Below are 8128 nucleotides of genomic sequence, written 5' to 3' on the forward strand. Positions count from 1 at the left end.
AGAACATAAGTGCCCAGTAAGTCTTTAACAAGACATATTATGCACACTGCCATGTCACCTTTTCACATTTTCTTTCCTGTCCAAGACCTTTAGGATAAAACCCTGAATAATCCCAGACTCCTGTTCAGTCAGAAACTGTAGCCCAGTTGTAACCTCTGATGTAAAGTCCTTTAGCTTAATAAATATCTCCTATTAGTCACAGGGAGAGAGCAAATACCCATTTTAAAAATGTTAATTTTACTGATAGCATTTGATATTCAGCTATGAAACACTCCTGACTCACCTGTCAGATTTTTCTCAAATCAGGGGAAGTAGAATTCATTAAAGTGTTCTTACCACATTCCTATCAAATCCAGGGATCTCACACACACATTTTCCCAAGCTTCTCTGCTGTTATTAGCAGTAGGCATTGTTCTCAGAGCACCTTCACCTGTTCACCTTCACCTGATCAGCCTGCCATCTTTACACACTAACAGTCCCTTCTCCTGCAGGTCCTCCCAGCTATCCTGTGTTTGTCATTGATGATAATGTCTCAGTTTTGCACCAACTTTCCCACCTTTGTTATTTTAAAACTGGCGATTACCATCCTGTCTTTCACTGTAAAATTTGGATGGTGTCTGAGCTGTTATTCTTTTTATGTCTAGGATTTCACAATCAGGTTACATCACCTGCTAAAAGGTCTTTTGACAATTCTTAAATCCTCATTCATTACTATACTGCTCTTTTCTGGCCACCTCACTTTTCCACTTTCTTTCCAAACTACAGAGCCACATTAGCTTCTTACTGTTCTGATAACAAGAATTGTTATTATTGAAATAGTTCTTTCCCTTTTCACACAAAATATGAATCCCATGGCCCTGTGCAGCACAGCTGCTCAACTATATCTCAGTCCAAGTCTGAATTTCAATTCATTTTTGACTGAAACAGAGGTCTCAATTTTGTTTCCCTTTCCCTGTCTTATTTTATCATAGTCCTTTTTGAATTATCTCAAAGCACTATTTGAATTATCTCAAAATCCTCCGTATCTTAAACCTTGAAGATCTTCACGTTTATATGACCCAATCTCAAAGTAAACAGGATTTTATTAACTTTACATTCCAAGTCTACAAGCATTCTTATGCTTAACTGTATCTCTGCAAGTATTTATAGGTTCAGGTAATCAATCAGGTGATTGATAATCTATTGATTCTAGTTAACAGTAGGGACAAACTGACTGTGACATCACAGTCGTAGGTTTGGTAGCCTGGCTACCAATTCTGTCTTCTAGGACACTGCTTTGTAACCCATTACTAATGTGCCTGCTGCTCACATAATGTATATTCCATTGTCTTTCTTTTGTAACATTTTATTCTAAGATTTTGAGATATTCTTTCTCATTTCATTAACCTTAAATTATATAAATTGTCTGTCATTCATATTTTCTTTCCTTAGACAGCCTCCTTTGATTCCAGCACTTTCTTACTTCCTCTCTCTTTTTTTTTTTTTTTTTCTCTAGAATACAGAGAGGTCTAGAATTCAAACTATTCCTGCAGCAGACTATGCAAAGTTTATGACATATGAGGAAGATAAGCAGGCCAAGGTCCTGATTCTAATTCTGAAGGAGCACAGGACAAGGTTTGTCTCTCCATAAGCTGTGCAACAGCTGAGGGACAGTGAGGCCTGTCCCCCGTGAAAGCACCAATTGATTTCATTGTGGAGGCACAAGGAAGGTTTGGACTGGGTGCTCAGCAGGTGAACCAGCTGTTCCTTTGACAGCTGAGAGCTGTCACACCGATTTCCCTCAGGATTAATTTTAAGGCAGCTCTAATGTAGATAGAAGCAATAATACAAAGTCAAGGCAAGCCCTTATCTCGTGGAAGGCAGAGAGTGTGAACACAGTGGTGCTTGAGCTCCTGCAGGATAACCCACTGAAATACATCCCCATTCCAGAAAAGGCCAAAGGCTACCACAGTGAGGGATGACATCCTTTGGGGCTGAGAAAGGGCATTTCAGTAAAGGATATTCTGTAATTGATGGAGATCAATTTTGTGGCAGATAGGGTACAATGGTGGATTTATCATTCCACAAATGCCAGCCTCTTTAACAACAGCTGCACAATGACCTACTTAAAAAAAAAGACAAGTGAAAATTCCATTTTGGAAGACAGCTGCCTAGAAATTAATATTTCCAAATTAATGTGGAGAGCCTAAATACTACTGCCTCAGGCACTTATGCCAGAAAGGTTAAGCACCACATTTAATAGATAATCTCCATGATTAATTTATCAGAAAGAACCAAGTGGCTAATTTCCTCTAATTGAAATTTTCTGGCATGATAAAAAATTTTCATATATAATTCCACTTCCATTTAAATCCATTGTACTAACTTATCTTATGGAAGCAAACAAAACTACAGTCTTGAATCCTGCTTTCTTCTTCCAGTAATGGAACAAAATACTTCAATGGTCACATAGAAAGTAGTAGAATGGATTCTCCTAAGACTGACAATAAAAAAAGGGATCAAACATTCCAATCCAGTTCCTGGTTTCAGAGACAAAAAAGGACCCAGATTTACAGAGTGCTTCACAGCCATCAGCTTTTGTTTTTAGCTCTGGGACAAACCTGGCTGGGAATTCCCACCTGGGGAATTGGGTGGACTAGGGCTCACTGAGAGCACTTGGGAGGGATTTGAGCAGCTGTGGGGCAAAAGCACAACCTGAGGTCAGGAGGCTGTGTCACTGCACTAACTCAGAAATACTTGAGCTGCTGGTCTATACCTACATTTTTAAGTATTTCTGATAAAGTAAGTGTCCTGCATTTTCAAGGGTGGGATGTTTTGCAAGGAGAGGTAATATTTTTTTCCAGACTGTGATATTCAGATACAAACTCTTCTTCAGATGTGGCGCAGAGAGAGCAAGCTTTATGCTAAGCACAGACAGGAAGAAATTGCTCTGAAATTAACTTTGCTTGGTAAATCAGTTAGACAACATGAGGGGAAAAAGAACATGCAACAGTGGAGGAGACTTGCAAGGGGAAATGTAATACTGGTCTCATACAGAATGGAGAACAGCAGTTACCTGTTTCCTTTGGGCCATGAGGTGATTTGTGTGTGGAAAATGTCACATACTGTAAGAGCAATGTCTCCATTATATCCATGGTGTCATTTTTGTTCCTGGGCTTGTCTTTTCAGAATACTTTTTAAGTCTTTCTTGGTGGCCAGGTGAGCAATCACAGGTGGTGCTTACTTTGGTTAAGGCTCCCACTGCTGGTTCTGTCTGTGTTGTATTGCTTGTCTATTGGAATTAATTTCTGTATGGAATAATTGTTTGGTTCTAGTAACTGTGTGGTTCATATAGTCCTCATAAAGACTGATTCATTAGATAAAAGAACATTTTGGCATGTCCAGGTTTAGGAAACATGGATATTGGTGGATCTTATGCAGAGTTCAGCACCTCCAGGACTTTGAATTCACTGTACAGATCCTTGGCACTCCTGACACTTGCTGCAGAGCAGTTCTGTGTGGCAGTGCTGAGAAAGGGAACCTCTGCACGGTTCTCTGACAGATCCTGGTGAGTCACTGGGACTGGTACTCCACACGCCCAGTCCCAGCTCTTGCACCACATTTTTTGTACATAAAAGTACAGCTGTTGATTAGATTCGTGATAGAAAAACGTGTTGGCTAGAAAGTAGAACTGTGTTTTTAATATGCTTTTTATCTGTCACAGGTTTTACAGGTCTTAAAACTCACACAGAGAAGTTCTGCAGATTACACTCTCTACTTTCCCCCTCGGAGGGATGGGGGATTCTTAAATATTCCTGTTACAGACCTGCCGGGTGTCCGCAGGCTTTGCCCCGGGAAGCAGCCCCCGGTGTGGAGGAGGGTGTGAACAGTGCGAGCAGAGCTGGAGCCCCGGGCCCGCTGTCCCGCCCAGCCGTGCCCGGCAGTGCAGGGCAATTCCTGCCGGGGAAACGCCGCCTCCCCGGAGCAGCCCATGGGAATCGCATCCAGCGAGGCGGGGAGCTCGGAGCGCCGAGTGTGGGACTGCGCAGGGGTGCGGAGGTGGAGAGCAGGAATGTCGAGCGCGGGATGTGGAGGGCGGTATGCGGAGCGCGGGATGCAGGGTGCGGGATGCGGAGTGCGGGATGCGGAGTGCAGGATGTGGAGGGCAGAGTGCGGGATGTGGAGTGCGGGATGTGGAGGGCAGAGTGCGGGATGTGGAGGGCGGGATGTGGAGGGCAGAGTGCGGGATGTGGAGGGCGGGATGTGGAGGGCAGAGTGCGGGATGTGGAGTGCGGGATGTGGAGGGCAGAGTGCGGGATGTGGAGGGCGGGATGTGGAGTGCAGGATGTGGAGGGCAGAGTGCGGGATGTGGAGGGCAGAGTGCGGGATGTGGAGTGCGGGATGTGGAGGGCAGAGTGCGGGATGCGGGATGCGGAGTGCGGGATGTGGAGGGCAGGATGCGGAGTGCGGGATGTGGAGGGCGGGATGCCGGGCTGCGCTGCTGTGCGGAGCGGGACCGAGAGATGGCGGTACCGCACCGAGAATTCGCCACCCGCGTGTGGGGCCCACCTGGTCCTTCCCTCCCGGCCCGGGAGCTGCCAAACGGTGCTGAAAAGGAATTCTGAATTCCCTGCTTTCGCTGTTTATACATGCGATGGTGCTTTTGGATGCCATCAGGCCGATCCATCTCGTTACCCACGGCAGGTAACGGGAGAGTGGGTGGTTTCACGGGGGTTCTCTTAATAATAAACATTTTTGAAAGATGTCACCCTTAAAATACTAGAGATTTGTCCAAAGCATGAAATTATTTTTTATATATATGAAACTCAGTTTCTGAAGTGTAAAACTATATTTTTTTAGTAAGACATTTTGCTGCTTTCAGCTGGGGTAGAGTTAATTTTTTTTGGCAGTACAGGGCTATGTTTTGAATTTGTGCTGAACGCAGAGTTGATAATATTAAAACACTTTTGATAATATTAAAATACTTTTGTTTTTTTGTTATTGCTGAGGTTACACAGAGACCTTTTCTACTTTTTGTACTGCCACGCTGGCAAGGAAGCTGGGGGGTGCCTGGGAGGCTGAGGGGGACACATCCAGGACAGATGACCCCAGCTCACCACATCAAGCGTGGGCATCCCACGCTTGATGGCATCGGAATATGAAGGGGGGGAAGAAGCAGGAAGGGGGCATGTTTGGAGTGATGGAGTTTGTGTTCCCAAGTCACCGTTCCAGGGGATGTGGTCCTGTGGCTCTCCTGGAGGTGCTGAACACCTGCCTGCCCATGGGAATTAATTCCTCGTTTTACTTTGCTTGTGTGCACAGCTTTTGCTTTCTCTATTAAATTGTCTTTATCTCACCACAGGAGTTTTCTCACTTTTCCCTTCCCCATTCTCTGCCTGATCCCACTGGTGGAAGGAGAACGAGCCCTTTGAGGGCCTTGGGGGCTGCTGGGGTGAAAACACAATGGGCATCTTATCATAGAGCCATGGAATCAGAGACTGCACTGAGCTGGCAGGGACCCATCAGAACCATCCAGTCCAGCTCCTGGCCCTGCACAGACACCCCAACAATCCCACCCTGGGCATCCCTGGGACTGGTGTCCAAACACTCCTGGAGTTCTGGCAGCCTCAGGGCCGTGCCCATTCCCTGGAGAGCCTGGGCAGTGCCAGCATCCTCTGGGGGAAGCAGAACCTTTCCCTGATCTCCAGCCTGGCCCTCCCCTGGCAGAGCTCCACCATTCCCTGAAGTCCTGTCCCTGGTCAGAAGAGTGACGAAATCAGAGCTGCTCTTTTGTGACGATGATGAAGACCCCAGTGAGGTCTGACCTCAGTCTCCTCTTCTCCAGGCTGAGCACACCAAGTGCCCTGGGCTGCTCCTCATTGAGGGCTTCCCCTCCAGCCCCTTCCCCATCCTCACGGCCTCCTTTGGGCCCTCTCCAATGGCTTCATGTCCTTCTCATGCTGTGATGGCCCAAAGTGCCCCCAGCACTGAGGGCGAGGCCGCCCCAGCCCAGAGCAGAGCAGAGCAATCCCCTCCCTGGCCTGGCAGTGCTGGGCCTGATGGCCCAGGACAGGGATGTCCCTCCTGGCTGCCAGGGCACTGCTGGCTCAGCTCCAGCTGGCCACGGAGCAGCAGCCCCAGGTCCCTTCCTGCAGCTGCTCTCCAGCCTCTCACTGCCCAGTGCAGCACAGAGCCAGGGCTGCCCCGTCCCAGGGGCAGAGCCCAGCCCTTGCCTGAGCCAAACTTCACCTGCCTGGGCATTGCCCTTCTCTCCCGTTTGTCTGGGTCTCTCTGCAGGGCCTCTCTGCCCTCAAAGGAGGCAACAGCTCCTCCTAATTCAGCGTCATCAGCAAATCCTGAGGGCTCCTTTGAGTCCTGGGTCCAATTCCTGAATGGAGATGTTGAGCACAGGGCTGAGGATGGAGCCCTGCAGAACCCCAGTGGTGACAGGCCCCCAGTCTGATGTCACCCAGCCACTGTCACCCTCTGTGCCCGAGCCGTGAGCCAGCTGCTCACCCGTCCCACGATGTGTTTATCCAGCTGTGGCCTGGACATTTTGTCCAGAAGGACCCTGGCAGAGATGGTATCAGAACTTTGCTGAAGTCCAAAGAGATTCCATCAAGTGGCTTCCCTTGACCAGCCAGGTGGGTTCCCCTGCTGCAGGAGATCAGGTCTGACAAGCTGTGACCGATGACGGCGTGCTCCTGGCAGACCCTCAACACCTCCCAGAATCATGTTCTCCATGGTGTTACCAGGCCCTGAAGTGACACTGACAAGTCTGTCAGCCCAGGGTCCTTCTTGCCCTTCTTGAAAATCAGGATACCATTCACCAGCTTCCTGTCAGCTGGGGCCTCTCCAGATTCCCAAGACCGCTCAATAATCTTTCTCCTTTAAAGAAACTCCCTGTAACACAGACAGGCTAAGAACATAAATTCTACTACTGTGGGGGAAAAAAATCCAATTCTGTATAATAGAGGTATTTTCTATCAGTTTCTCTTTGTTACAGATAGCTTTTCGTCTCTGGAAAAGGGAGCCAGAGCAGAACTGAGCTTTAAACCACCATGTTTTAATTACTTGCCATTCTAAAAAAGGTAATGGCTACTGAAGTTTAAAACATAGGTAGGAAACGGGCTAACTTTCAGAGAGTCATAAAATTGTCAAACTAGAGATTTTTTATATTGGAATTATACTAGCAATTGTACTCAATAAAATAGCTTTCTGTGATTTAGCATATTTATGACTGTTTTGGAAAAAAGCAAAATTTGACAAGGGCACAGCAAAATCTGTAGATGACAGGTTATTTATGTGAGGGTTAGAGAGGCCTAGAAAGAATTTCAAAAGACCCAGCTGGGTAGCATCACCTGGGTAGGCTGATGGCACACAAAACTCAAATTTGTTAAGTACAAAGTGTTGATCTATGGAAGGGAAGAAGAGGAGTTACTTGTATATGATTCATTCTTATAAATGGTCCCAACTTAGAGAGCAGACTGAGGTTATGTTTAGCTGTGGTCAAAACAAGTAAACTAAATATTGGTGTGCATAAAAAATGATAATTAAGAACTTGAAGAATGTTAGATAAATCAGTATTTTCATATGGAATGAAGTGTAATGATACGAGTGGCAATGATCTCAATAAAGGATACCTCAGGGATAGGTGAAATTCATAAAAAGATGAGAAGAATGACTTGGGCAAGGGAAAAGGCAAAGTGAAAGATGTTTGGTTTTTTATCCTAAAAATGAATCAGGCATGAAAAGCCTTGATTAAAAAAAAAAAAGAAAAAAAGAAAAAAAAAACCAAAAAACCCCCACAAAAAAACCCAACAAAAAAACCCAAAAAAAACCACATAAAAATTGCAGCATATTACAGAAAAGGTAGATCTTGAACCTCAGTTCTTGCTGTCTTGTAGCAGGAAACAAGGCAAAATTTCTTGTGAAATGCAAAAATAATAAGAACATAAACATGTAATTATATTACAAAACCTAGTTCTTAAGAAAAAACATTGAGACCAACAGTTTCACAAGGTTCAAAGGAGTTTCAGTGGCTAAATTGTTACCTGTGGGACTGGAAAGCAGTGATTTCTTTGACTAAAAACTTGTGGGAAGTATATGAAAATGTCATGCTTCATGTTTTTGCCATACAAACAGATTT

At 45.7% G+C, this 8128-nt stretch overlaps 1 long non-coding RNA gene across 1 annotated transcript; it reads left to right on the top strand.

The window, feature by feature from the left end:
- The first annotated feature begins 664 nt into the window (after positions 1–664).
- Positions 665–4107, top strand: LOC128793646 (uncharacterized). The gene is made up of 3 exons (XR_008432848.1): positions 665–1614; positions 3385–3547; positions 3704–4107. It is a non-coding gene; the product is annotated as an uncharacterized LOC128793646 (long non-coding RNA).
- The last annotated feature ends 4021 nt before the right edge of the window (positions 4108–8128 follow it).

Source organism: Vidua chalybeata, chromosome 11, assembly GCF_026979565.1.
Source record: "Vidua chalybeata isolate OUT-0048 chromosome 11, bVidCha1 merged haplotype, whole genome shotgun sequence".
NCBI lineage: Eukaryota > Metazoa > Chordata > Aves > Passeriformes > Viduidae > Vidua > Vidua chalybeata.